This window comes from Apus apus, chromosome 5, assembly GCF_020740795.1.
Source record: "Apus apus isolate bApuApu2 chromosome 5, bApuApu2.pri.cur, whole genome shotgun sequence".
NCBI classification, from domain to species: domain Eukaryota; kingdom Metazoa; phylum Chordata; class Aves; order Apodiformes; family Apodidae; genus Apus; species Apus apus.
Window position 1 is genome coordinate 48,202,144 of NC_067286.1, and position 13,738 is coordinate 48,215,881.

Consider the following 13,738-nt stretch of genomic DNA (forward strand, 5'->3'; position numbering starts at 1 on the left):
CTGCCCGGGGAGGGACGGGGCTGCCCGGCTGGCACCCACCCGCGCACACCCCCCCCCACCCACCGCGCTCCCAGTGACACCGCGAACCGCCATCGCCGCGGCCGCCGTTACCTTCTCGCCGTGGCTCCCGCCGCCGCGGGGGTGGGCGCTCCCCGCGGCCGCCCCGCTCCGCGCCCCGCGGCGGGAGGCAGCCCCGCCCGCCCCGCCCCGCCCCGCCGGGCCTGGCGCCGCCCCCCGGGCCTCTCCCGGGAAACTTGGGGCGCGGGGCAGAGCGGGAAGCCGCGGGTGCCGCTGCCGGGGGGCGTTTCCTGCGGGGCCGTGGAACGCAGCTGCCGTGGAGCGGCGGGAAGGGGGCGGATGGCCGGTCCCATGTTCCCGATTCCCCGCAGGGAAAGCCCCGCTCGGGCCCGCTGTCCCCCTGGGGCGCCGGCCCGGCCAGACCCGCCGGCTCCCGGCACGGGCAGCCCGGCCCCCAGGAGGGCCTGGCTTGGCGGTGGCGGCTGCCGCCGGAGCCCGGCTCTGTCTGCTGGAACCTGAGACATGCAGAACTCAACCCGGTATTTTGGTTACCGTCTTACCGGCCGCGCTCCAGCCAAGGCCTGGCACCGCGTGATACTGTGTTCCGTACAGTCAAATAACAGAGAAAACTCCCCACGCCGTAGCACCGCGGGCGCGCCCTGCCTCCCGCTCCGCTGCCCCGGCGCAGCCCTCATGCCGGCTCCGGCTGCTGCAGCTCCTGCCTGGCCGGGGAGAGGAGCTCGGTGCCGGAGCGGGCAGCCGGGCAGGGCCTCGGAGGGAGCTGGCGCCGTCAGCGCTGCCACACAGCCCGGGAGCCGTCAAGCCTGTCAAGGGTATTTAATTATTAATTGTAAATTTACCTTTATTCAGCCACCACTATAGGGTGACAGCTCAGGGTAGGTGCGATCTCTGTAGTGATTATAGGAAAAGCTTTGCTTTATCCCTTTACATCTATTTTGCCATAATGTGGAAATTACTGGTTTGGGATAGGGTGAGATTTTTTTTTTTTTTTGCCCTAAGTAGACATAAACTTAGGGTGATGGTTTAGTGGTGGACTTGGCAGTGTTAGGTTTATGGTTGGACTCGATGATCTTAAGGGTCTTTTTCAGCTTAAATGATTCTATGCCCTATGCCTCCCTACCTTGACATTCAGCCTGGACAGAGGGCAAAACAAGAGTTGTGTCCTGCCAACCCTTTTTCCTGCCTACCCAAACCCCACTGCTCAACTGCACAGGGCTCCCAACCCCAGACTCAACCTGCTTTGGTATGGGAGTGACACAAAGAAACGCAGATTCTGCACCAGCATGTTGCAACCTTTGCAAGTTAACAATATACAAAAAGTAGCATCTCTGAATTTCGATGATAAGATTTGGAATAAATAAATAAATAAATAAACAAATAAATTTATCTGTATAAAATACAGCTTTACTGGTAGAAGGGAATACAATACAAACATTATTCCTATTCCTCTGCCCTTTTTTCTTGCTGTCTCTGGATGGATTTTGAAAAGCCAGCATGGGTTGAAGCCGCAGCTCCGTCCTTTCATTCGTAAAAATTGCTGGCATGAGACTTCTCCCTGCCCCCACCGTGGTCCCAGCTATATCCCTGGGCACTGCTCGTCTGTGCAGATGGCCTTAACCTCCTGTTGGTTCCCTGACACCTCCTCTATGGATGGATGGGCTCTGTTTATTCCAAAGTGAATATGAAACTCTGGGCTTTTCTGAGCAAAGTTACAGTTTTTCTCTTAAAGGTGGTTTTTGTGACATGGAAGCAGAGGCATTCCCACTCCACAGGATTCCTGTGTAAAACACACAGGTCCCTCTTTCCTTTCTACTGACTGCTTTATGAGACACCTAAGACTGCAGCAGGAGAGACCAGCCCTGCTCACTGAGTGCCTAAAGGTGCCCTTACAGCAAAGCACTGACAGAATCTGGGAAGGCCTGGAATAAACTCAGCCCTGGGATCCATTTCCAGGATTGTTTCCTGCTCGGATGGGTAGCCATTGGCTTAGGAGCTGCTGGACGTGCTCTCAAAGCAGAAACACCTGATTAAGTTTTAATGAAAATACCCCAAAAGTAGCTGAGCATTTGGGCTAAGCTATTGGTGCAGCTAGAGCTGGGAACCCTGGGCACCATGTTAATAGCAAGATACCTGTTAATTGTTTTTGAAAATATGGACAGCTGTTTGCAACATCACCACATATGGAAATCCTACAGATGCCAACAGGCATCTTCATGAAAAGCAAAATCCTGGCCCTGTATAAGGAAACCTCAAATTGCATAATCATCATAGACACTGCAGACACTAATTATCCTTTGCAGGGCTACTCCATATCAACATTATAAGGCATTTTTTCCTGTTCTTTCCCATTAACTCTAAGTCAGGTAATTTTCCTAATGAAATCAGGAGAAGCATTTCTTTGTCCTTTGATCAGGTCATCTGAATTACTCCGTGTCTGTATCTCAGCTAACCACAGCAGTTTTAAACCTCAGCCTAAGTTCCTGCAAAATTTAGCCACAAGTACATGCATTTCCCTTCTTCTGTTGTTTGCTCCCAGTGATGCAAGTTTCATTATTCTCTCATTTCTTCCGCCTTCCTCCCATTCATGTATTTGAGACTTTCTTATATGCTTCATAGTTCTACTTCCCACCTCCTCTTCATTTAGATCCTTCCTAAATAAAAGAGCATTTTAGAAGGCCCACATTTGCAAGGGAAAAATATTAGTAGTGGAAACTTTTCCTATGTCTCCAAGTGCATCTTGTTTCTCTGCATCAATCTTAGCACTGTTAACTCTCCTATGTAGTGGGCTGCTTTGTTATCTGTAACTGCTGGATGAAATTAATGGAGCTGAAATTCTTACCTCTCTCCAAACAGGGGGATAATTTATTATTTTTGCTGTAGAATGTTTTCCCATGTCCACATCAGTCCATTTTGTCTCATTCTCCTTCAGGATTTTTTATTAAGCCTTAATTTGTTGGAGAGTCTGCAAATCCAGGCTCTTCAGTTGGCAGCTCCTGGGCTATTTTCTGGCCTCCTGGCCCAAGATCTTACAGCCCCCAGAGCAGCCATGGGGCACGGGTGGCTCTTCTACCTCAAGAAACAATGTCCCTGCTGCCTCCTCTTTGCTCCTGGCACAACACAACACGGTGCTTGCTCCAGGGACAGGCAGATGAGAGGCACTTTGCCACAGGGATCCCCCTTGGGAACAGCTCCAGTCCCACAGGGGAGGCAGCTCACAAGGAGCTTGTCTGCATCTACAAAGTAGCTGTGGGTCCTGCTATCAAGCCCCTCATTTTCTTCAAGGACCTGGTGTAGCACCATGTGATTATTTACCAAGGAGCAGAGATAGGAGGTGTTGCAGAAGATGTGTGCTGTGCTCCCTGCTCTACAACTCCATTCTGTTGTGCAGTTACCCGTTCCCTATTTTCACTTCCAAAACTGTTTATCAAGGATGGGGGAAACCAGACCATGCACTGTGAGTAACGGGAGCCACACGAAAATGAATGTAACTGCGGTAGCAAATTGGTCACCATAAAACTGCTCACTGGTCACTTCCAAAAGGGCTTTATATAGCTATGCTGTTTACCCTTTTTATTCCTTGAACACGTGTAGTTTCTTCAACACAAATAAAAAAATCCAGTGCTTTTAGCCAGCTCACATGGTTTCAAGGCCAGGAAGATGTCAGTGACTTTTTTCCATATTACCCATTTGCCACTCGTAGCTGACAGTGCAAAACAAGAAGGCAATTTAAAAAAATAAATAAATCATCTACATTTTCAAATATACCTAATATACCTAGTACCTCCATTTTTGTGTGCCTGACTTGAGTTATACTTGAGATTTTCTCAGGACAAATACTCAACTCTGCAGTTGGAGCTCGGTTTACTGCTGCCTCTCAGACATACAGGGTGTACAGTCCAGACCCTGCACCAAAACACTCCCGTTTCCAGTGCTCCACTGGCCACTCCACAACGTAAGGCTGAGCCCCAGACATAGTAGTGAAATACAGGGGGATTACGGTAATAACATTCCCTCTTTCATGCTTATGAATCACGTCCCACTGGCATTCCCCATGGACAGTCAGGCAGACCTTTTATGGTCACATAGGGGTACTTAATTATGCACATATATGTGTTCTTGTACTACTTTAATAACAGTGTAAGAGTCACTTGAGCAATAGATTTGATTTTATGAACCAAAAGGATAAAACCCAGGTTCTCTAGTGGACAATGAAACTGGATTTTTTTCCACTCTTCCTCATTTTTTTTTTTGTTAATATCACTTTCAAACTTTGAATTATCCTGCAAGTATTAGGGCTCATTAACTCTGCTTCAGCTTGTGCTTTGTGTTAATAGGACGGTTTTTTTGTAACAAATATGAATCACTTGAATGCTAAGGTTTAAATGTTTAATAAAAGTCATTATTAGGATTTTGTGTGAGGACTTAGAAGAAAGATGATGGTGTTGTTATGGTTGCTGCTGTATATCTGGCTGTCAGTGGTCTTTCTGACTTACCCTCTGCTTATGTCAGGCCTTCAGCTTTTACCTTTCCCTGCGTGGGACAATCTGATTCTCACACACTTACAGCAAGCTCCAGAACACACACCCTGTGAATTCTCCAAGCTCACACATGTATGTGAGAAGAGAGACCTTCAGCCTTCCTGCATCATCTAAACAACAGCTTTAAAACAGAAGAACCATTTATCCGTTGAAATAAAGCATGTTGCTTAAAAAATATTTGACATCCACTTTATCTTGTAGCCTTGCCAATGTCTACTACATTAAACATCTACAGATCTGAGCACTTCCAACCCCTTTTGGAGTCTTACTTTCAAAAACCTCTCTTTAAGTGGTCCTCTTTAAATTCTCCCAAGCCTTTCATGTCTTGTTTTCCAGGCGCCCACATTCCTCCTAGGGAAATCTCTCCAGCAAGCCTACCAGGGGCCCAGCCAAAATATCACAGTGAAGGGTGCTCGCTTTGTTTCCCAAGTGTTTCCTCAAAAATTTATGCTTGGATCCATCTTCTCTCTCCTGGGTACGTCTTGACAATCCAGCTATTGAAGTAGCTCGATGTATGCACACAGTAAACATGTCAACACATCACATTCATAAATTATTCCAGGGAATGCCAAATCTGCCACAAAGATTTTTTGACTTGAAGCTGTAGAAGAGGATCTTCAGTGGCAGAAATGCTGAAAGACTGAAAGCAAAAAATAAGAAGGTTATCTGTTAACCTCATGCAACTAGGATACAGGATGACATATGCTATATGGCTGGTGGAAAAAAGACTGATCACTATCCAGAGGCAGATTTTAGAATAACATAAAACTACCAGAAAACATTTCTGAAGTTGTTCGGGTTCTGCCAAACTTACTCCTACCTGTCTGTCTGACAGGATCACTGGGAAGCATGGCAGTCTGCAATGTTTTGTAAAACTAGTTTTCCTTTCTTTCCAATTCTTTGATCAGTCATACTGGAATTTACACAGTAGTTACAGGTGTTGCTTTCATTGCAACCACAAAGATTCAGTCAGTTTTTCTGGCTATTCTAGGTCTAGCCTGAGGCAAAGAGATGCTCACTCTGCCTCTTCATTCATATCAGCATCTGATCCCCAGGCCTTGCCCCCTCTCCCTCATTCTCCCAATTCTTCCCATCCTTCTGAGGCTGCCCCTCTGTTCTGCCTTCCTACCGTGCTGCCGAGCTCAAGCACATGCCCTTCCTGCTTCTAACTTGAAGGGTTTAAGGATTTTGCTCCCTGTTGTGGTTCTGCTCCCCCTCTGAACTGACCCTGCTTTAGTCCCCTTCAGCAAAAGGTAACTCAGCTTGGCCCAGACCACTTTCTCAGGGATTTCTAGCTAATCTACTTTAGCTAGCATAGAAATGCATTAAAAGTGTAGAGCATCTCATTTCCCTGTGGCTGAGGAGCAGTCAGAAAGTGCTATGACACTGCTGCAAGTAGTTTCTGCAGCTGCCTGGACAGATCTCCCGGACCTCTTTGCCAGCCCAGTGAATCCAGCTGCCACATCCCCAAATTCACCACAGAGGCTTTGGGCTGATGCACTGCTTCAAACATGGATGAAGCACATGCATGACGTAAAAAAAATGAAAATCAGACCATTAATCACTTACTTTGGGATTTGTTAAGACTCGGGGCTGCACCTGGCGTGGCGGCTGTGCATGGCAACTTCCCAAGACTCAGCTCTGTCAGATGATGGCAATTTTAGTTCTAGTGGTGCCCAGGGCTGCCAAGAAGCAGCTTTGGGTCTGCCCCAGTGTTGTGCTGACATGCTGTGTGCCAGTGAGGCAGTGTTCATCCTGCGAGCCCACGTTTTGAAATTCCCATGTAACTTCATCTGCCTTTGCATTTCTCAGTTCTGTAGATCTGGCTCGTTCCAACAGTGTTTTTAGCACAACTCCTGACACACTGGACTTCACCAGGGCACTCCCCAGTCTGCCATTTTAATTACAGCAGATTTTTTTTCCAGCATTTCAGTTATTTCATTGGCTTTCAAGTTCTGAGATGAATGGCATCTGATTCTTTGAGTCTCTTTTTTTTTTTTTTCTCTGCTTCTGATACTGTTTTGTCTTTTATGTGTGTAGAGAGTGAATGAAAAAAAAAAATGTTAGTACCATCCTATTAGTCCAATATGCCAGCTACACATTTTATACTTCCTAGGCATTTAAAAAACCCTGATACCTATATCAAAAGGAAGGAACTGAGAGTAAACAAGGAAACCTCACAGGTATTAGCCCCCCATACCTCACAAAAGCAGTAGGACTGGGGTGTTGTATGGTGAGAAGATTCTTTTGGCTGTTCTGTCTTGAGAGGGATGGAGAACCCTGGCCAGAGATTTCCTATAATGTCCCTGCTTCTCACTTGCCAAAGTTTGTTCTCTGTTCTATTAATCTCACCTGGACTGATATTAGTAACATGGCTTAGCTGGATCATGTTTAATTGTTCATATATTTGGATAAATTTAGCATGAACTTTACTGAGAGAGTGTTCCCTTCAGCAGGCTGAGAGCTTTCTATTTCTAATAAGTACAACCACTGCATTATTCTACGGTCACCTCCTTGTCCCTAAGTAAACATAACCTCCACATTTTATTGGGATGAATCAAAGTTATCTTGTAAACTAGCTTTTTACACATCTCATCAGAGACCATAAGTCATAATAATGCAGTTAATCAGAAAACAGAACTTTTTCTGCCAATTTTTTTGCTTCTCTTGCTTAAATGTTTATGCTGTGAGGGTAGCCCATCTGGTTTAGATTGTAGGATGGAAATCAGAAGACTTACTCACCATCCCCTGACTTGTAATTCTGGAAAAGACTGGAAGTAGTCTGGCAACATAATGTTTCCCTGCCTCCCCTAGAAATAAATCTCCAGCTTTGGAGTATATTGAAGCAGACAACAGGGTAATTTCAAGACATAGGCCCAAACTACAAAATGGGCGCTGAACCCAGACTTAGATTTCTATGAAGTCAGTGGTTGGATTTCATGTTGAGTTTCAGGCTATCATAAATTAAGTAGGGATTAGCTGTGCAATCTACATTCAAGCCCAAATTTGGACACTGCACCCGACAAAGTTCAGCAACACCTGGATGTCTAGGTCTGGTCTGAGTCTCCAGGCATTTCCCTCTAGACTCAAGGTGTTAACAGCCTGGTTCCTTCAGTAGTCAGCTGAATACAAATGAAATGAATGCTGTGCCTGCAACTATTGCAGAATTATCTGTTGCAGGTATTTGTGTGCTGATTGTCTCAGTGCCACCAGGAATGTACTATCTCTCAATTAATGCAATCAGAGAAACATTATTGTCTGCATTTTACAGGTGAGGCATGAAGGCACAAAAAGGCAGTCACACGTGGAGTCTTAATGCATCTGGGAGTTGAGTCCTCAACAAGCACTGCAACAACAGAGCCAGCTTCCCCAGATGAATTCAGTGTGACATATTGCTGCAGGTACCCAACACCTACATAGCACTCTCCTCGAAGAGTTCCCAAAGCCCTTCACAAAGGTGGCTGATTAGCCTTCTTCCTGATTTGCTGCTAGAAAATGGAAAACACAAGTCCCTATGAAAAGGTCTTACCTGTTGCAGAATGGCTTGAGCAGCAGGGCCATGGGCCCCTGCTATCTCCTCGAGAGGCCTTGAGAGTGTAGCACAAATAGCAGCTGTACAAGCAATCTCTTTTTTTAGCCTAACACAAGTATAAACAATCTCTGTTAGCTTAAACTAACTCAAGGACAAGGTAGAGAAGTAGAATGATAGAAAACAAGGAAGAACCCTGGAACTCAGATGTGTCTTACTATCCAGTAAAATCACTACAAGTAGTTACTATCCAATGAATTCACTATGCGTGGTTACTATCCAATGAATTCACTACATGTAGGTTTGGAAAAGGGTATAAAAGTAACACTGTGTACTCAATAAATCGAAGCTTGCTTTATCAATCACATTGATTCTGGACTGCTTGCTTCCCTCGCCGCCGGCACTTACCCACTGCAGTGATTACCTGAGTCAAGAGAAGGTGCGAAGTCTTGTGAAATGCTTTGAGGTAGCTGGATGGGACTTTTACCGAATTTTAAGGCACGATTAAATACTGTTGCTGGTTATTCATAAACTGTTACTAGATGCTGTGTCTACTTACAGCAGAAACTCAGACATCCTGGTGTGTCCTTGTTCGGCCGGCAGCTGGATGGGTAGGAGGTGCCAGGATGACAAAGTGCTGTATGCTGCCCCGTTTTGGCCACTCTGGATGTATCCAGCCACATGGAACTGATAAGGGCTTTGAAGCTATCTGGCTGATTTGTGTAAAGTGTGGAGCAAGTTGTCATTTAGCCTCTTTCAGATAACTGATGTGGCCAGTGGTTTTCATTACTAAGTGACCATCAAGATAAAGAAGGATTTATTGCTTTTAAGGCAATGAGGCAAGAGATGCATTCTTCACATGCTGAAGCAGACATGGATAGTCCTTTCAGTAACACCTGGGTTTTTATAAAGGGAGAGGATTGAAACAGAGCTGGAGATCTGAGCAGTTTCCTGCTCTAAGAGGTGGCATATCCAGAGGCAGGAGCATCAGAGCTTGGATCTTTCTATACAGTGGGTCAGCTTGGAACAGGGGGGGACATTTTTTTCTCTTGTCTTCCATTAGCAGGTATCTGTAGTAATGCCACCAAGGCCACAGAGCTCCTTCACACTACAGAGATAGTTGTGTCCCTGTGCTGGGAGAAGGAGCACAGCCCTGATACAGGTGGGAAGGGACAATCTGTGTCAGAGCCTAAACACTGGGAGTAATAAAATTTGTTGACATTTTCCTCCCACACAGCACAAGTCTCAAGAGCAAGTGCAACTATTGTTTAGACTAGACAAAATAATTCTGTGATAAAATATTTGAAATAACAAAAGTAACAGAGGAAAATATGAATGCTGGTGGAGATGGGGGGTGGGTGAGTCACAGCCTGTGGATTCCAGCCAGAAGGTGGTAGCACTTATTTACTCATGAAATTTTGGTTCCGTCACTGTTCTGTCACTACTGGAAAATAAGGTTATGAGCCTCAGCCTTGGGAGGCCCAAACTCTGCTGCAGACACTTTGAGGCCTTGGGGTAGATATTTGGCCTCTTGCTGGTTCAATCCCTGCTTGTGAAATGGGGATCACTGTTCTTTCCTACTTCACAGAGCTGCTGCACAGAAAAACGTTAACGAGTGTGAAACCCTCAGCTACTGAAGCAAAGAAGACCACTTAAGTGCAATGAACAGAACAGAAAATGCAACACTGGGTGAGGATGCCAGTTATCCAGCACCACTGAGAAGTTCAGGAGACACCTGCTGCTCACTGCCTCTGAAATACAGCATGGGTTGCCATCTGCTCCAGTGCTATGATTATAGTCTCAGGTCACCAGAAACTCCACAGCTACCCCAGAACATTCAATGCCTGACATTAGCCACCTAAGAGTTTTATCCCCAAGCCCTTCCTTCAGCTGTGCTAGGGTTTTGCATGGAGTTGGCAGGTAAAGCTTCCCAACCCTTCTACCATTGTGCACCTGCTGAGGAACACCTGTGGAGCTAACTTTCAGAGTTTCAATTTACAGTATTCATTGAGTATACCTGGTTTTATGGTTGTTGTGGGAATTATAACTTGGAATTTGCTCACTGGTGCAGACAAAAAACTCTGCACAGGGTAACGTGGTCCAACTGGGAGTGGAGCAGGGCTGTGGAGTTGGTGCTAGTATTAGGCCTGGTTGGGGTTTGGTGTAAATCAGGAGGGACAGCTGCATGCCTGCCAAAGCCAAAATCGGATTTATATGATCATTCAATGAAGATGCACATGTTATTTTGCCCAGCAAACATGCTTCCCACCATGAGCCTGCACTGTTGGGCATTGCTTCCCCTCCTGCTCCTCCTGAGGGAACACTGTGCCTCAGGGGCTCATCCTCACCAGGAAGGTGGACTACAGCAAGATCTTTGCTTGAGACTGTAGCAAAAAATGCAAAAAATAGCAGCACCCCTGGGCAAAAACATCCAGCGGTATTTTCCTGGAAATGTCTATTTCTGGAAAATGCAATGCATCGAAAATCAGTGCAGCTCTGTTACCAAAGCATGAGGGACTCATTCTGAAGAATGCCTGTTAGCTAGTGCAGGCTGTGTTGCTTCAGGTAAAAATCAGAAACATGGCAAAAATCTTATTCTTCAGAAAGACGTTTTCTGAGCCCCAGGGCTAGGTCAATTTTAACAGAAGTTAAAGAGCATGTGGGCAGTCAGGTTCAGGGAGAACACCCCAGCTGCTCAGCTCTGGATCTCATGCTGTGGTAGCAGCTTTTCACCATGTATGTGCTGCACTTCATGGGACATCACTGGGGCAAACACTGCTCCTGCACTGCTACACACACGTGCCTGGTGCTGCTGTGGACTGAATTCACTTGCTGTGAGTTGAAATGTCTGAGCATAGCTACAGATACACCAGCACTGTGCTTGCCAGAGGGAGAAACTGAACAAATTGATCAAGGATGCACAGATGTGGGCAGTAGAAAAGAGTTTATGTCTCTGCACTTCTCACTTAACTGTCTTTTCTGGACAGCATTATGGCTCCACAAACACATCTCCTCAGGCCTCCCCTCTGAGAAGTATCCTCTGTGAAACTTGTTTCCATCAGAATTAGCTGTTTAAAATATTCAGATACGACTCCCAGGGTTTTTTTTTTTTGCTTTTCCTCTGATCCTAGAAATACAGATCATGTCCCTCTGGGATCAGGCTAATCATTCAGGAGTGCCTGGGTGAACTGTGAAAAGCAGCACATTCCCTAGTTGTTAGAAACATTTCCTAATGCTTGCATAGCATTGTTCTGAGGTGTGCAAAGACACAACTCATATGTTATGGCTCATTATGGGAAACTCACCAAAAAGAGCAGTTACAGACACCACATCTAAAGCTGTTCTCTGTGTGATCGTCAAACAAAAATTAAGAGGGAGATTTTCTCACAGAGAGCAGGGCTTTGCTTTGAAAACAGGCTTGCTAACCTTGGCCTAAACAATTTGGGATCAAGGTCTCATTTCCCTACAGAAGGGAGCTCAGGCTCTTGCCCCAATGGAGGTTCACAGATCAGGGGAGGGCAGCGCAGCAGAGGAAGGCGATGCTCCCGCCAGCTGCTCAGACACGGGCTCAGCTGGTCCTGTCACCACCCTGCTCCCAGCCCAGCCTGTGGGGCTGAGCTCTGTTCTGGGCCCATTCCCGGCTGAGCAGGTCAGCTGCTGCTCAAGGCTCTGCTGGGAGAAGTGGTTAGGCTTCACCCCAGCTCAGGCTGCCAAAGCTACATGGCCCCAGCAGCAGAGGTGGCCCCTGGTCACCCACCTGCTGTACCATGTCCCTGAGACCTGGCAAGGATAGGTGGCATTGGGAATAGACAGTGGCACAAGCAGAGAGGCAGGAAAACAGCTGGGACTGGGGACATTATGTCAATCCTATTTTCTCCCTCCTTCAAGTCCTGCCCGGTAATGAAACAAAGAGGACACAGAAATATCAAAGAAATCTGAATTATGCCACCCACCACCTCTCAGAGACAATAAAAGCAATTTGGAATTAAAAACATTATCTCCTGGGAGGTTAAATCAGCAAGCCATTACTAAAGAAGACAAAAGGAGACAACTTTTCTCAGGAAGCAGCAAGCATGGGGTCCTCAGAGGGATCAAGCAATCAAAAATACTTTTTTGCCTTTGTTACTTCAAGTCAGGGATGAACCAAATGCATATGGAATATTTTTCAAAACCCAAACCCTTGCATTACTCAGTATGCTGCGTTACTACATGGTGAAAAAAAAAAAGAGCACTGTAACCAATTGTAGGCTTTAATGGTAAATGAAGTTGTCTCTCCTCACTTGTTTTCCCTGCAGAAAACATTGGTGTGCTGAGATCTGGGTTTGTTCCCTCAATTTTACACTGGCATTTGCTCTGACCAATGCAGCAGTGCCTTTCATGTCTGCTCCTCCTCCCTTGCTCCATCTGAAGCTGAACCTCCTGGAAGCTTTGGGAAGGTCCATGTTGCAGATACATAAAGTGGTGGTTTCTTTGCTTCAAATGGAAATTATAACAAAGATTAATTTTTCCCTTCTTTGAAAGATCTTAAAATGATAAGCAGTGAATCTGGCCTCATTCCTGCCCATGTTTTGTCCTAAGAGAATTTAAAAATGTAGTGTGAAGGTCATCAGGCTGGATAGTGTCCTCCCCAGAAACCACATTCCAGGGCCTTCTGCTCAACCAGGGAGTCAAGGTTGGCTCAGTTTTCTCAGACTTGCTAAACAAACGGGAGCATTTCCTACTGAGGCTGTTCTGCCTTCCACCCTGGAAAGATGGGACATGAGTGTAGGAGAAGCAAGTGGCCACTGGAGTCAGGCTGGGAGCTTCAGGTACTGCAGACACACACACAGACACACAAAGATCCAAGAAGCAGCAACCTTGAACTTCAAAATTTCAAAATGGAGGCTGCATACTTATAAGGCAAATGAAAATATTTTGAATTTCCAATATTGCCCACTGTGATAAAAACCTAAATCAAAGTGTCCATGGTACTTCTGGATGCAGAATTTGCAAATCAATGGGGGAAAGATTCTACATTTGTAATGATAGGAGAGATTGCAGGAGCCCTGATGGAATCATTCTGACCAGTATCTGTTCTGTCACCCAGCTGCTAGCAATAATAAATGATGGGTCTAATTCAACAACATTCACATCTAGCTTTTATCTATAGAGAAGTCTCAAAAAGTAATCTTCCATTGCCCTGCAATGAAACTGGCTATATTTTTTGATGAACTGTGCTCTAAAAATGTGTCTGTACTTGTTATCACTGTGTCTTGGTTATGAAAGCCTAATGCCAAAAAAATGAACTTGCTTACTACATTATCAGGACATGCTTGGGGTTTTTTTTTGCTTTCACCATCTGCTTGCTTTCATATGCTTTCCATTACTGAGGCTGTGTATTACACCGCTAGCAGAATTAGGAGGCATAATTTAGCTCCCAAAGCAAACATGATAGTAAATACAATGGGCAACATTCTGCTCTCTCTTTAGTCTGTGAAGTTCACTGAAGTCTCTTCTGTGACACCTAACTGGGTCAAATTATTTCCATAATCCTAAAGGTCCAGCTCCAATTGACTTCAGCAAGGAAATCTGGGTGTAGATCAAGGAGGAATGCAGCTCACACTATGCATAACATCTCATTTAATGAAAAAGG

The 13,738-nt window shown here is 45.7% G+C and overlaps 1 protein-coding gene across 3 annotated transcripts in view; it reads right to left on the reverse strand.

Moving 5' to 3' along the window:
- FOXN3 (forkhead box N3) overlaps positions 1–146 on the reverse strand; it is a 209,941-nt gene extending 209,795 nt beyond the window's left edge. For 2 of the 3 annotated variants that reach the window (XM_051620663.1, XM_051620662.1), the window contains exon 1: positions 112–143. The gene's annotated coding sequence lies outside the window, so the exon portion shown is untranslated. Of the gene's footprint in view, positions 1–111 lie in introns of all 3 variants that reach the window. The other variant, XM_051620661.1, reaches the window with a different exon arrangement.
- Positions 147–13,738: the final 13,592 nt, after the last annotated feature.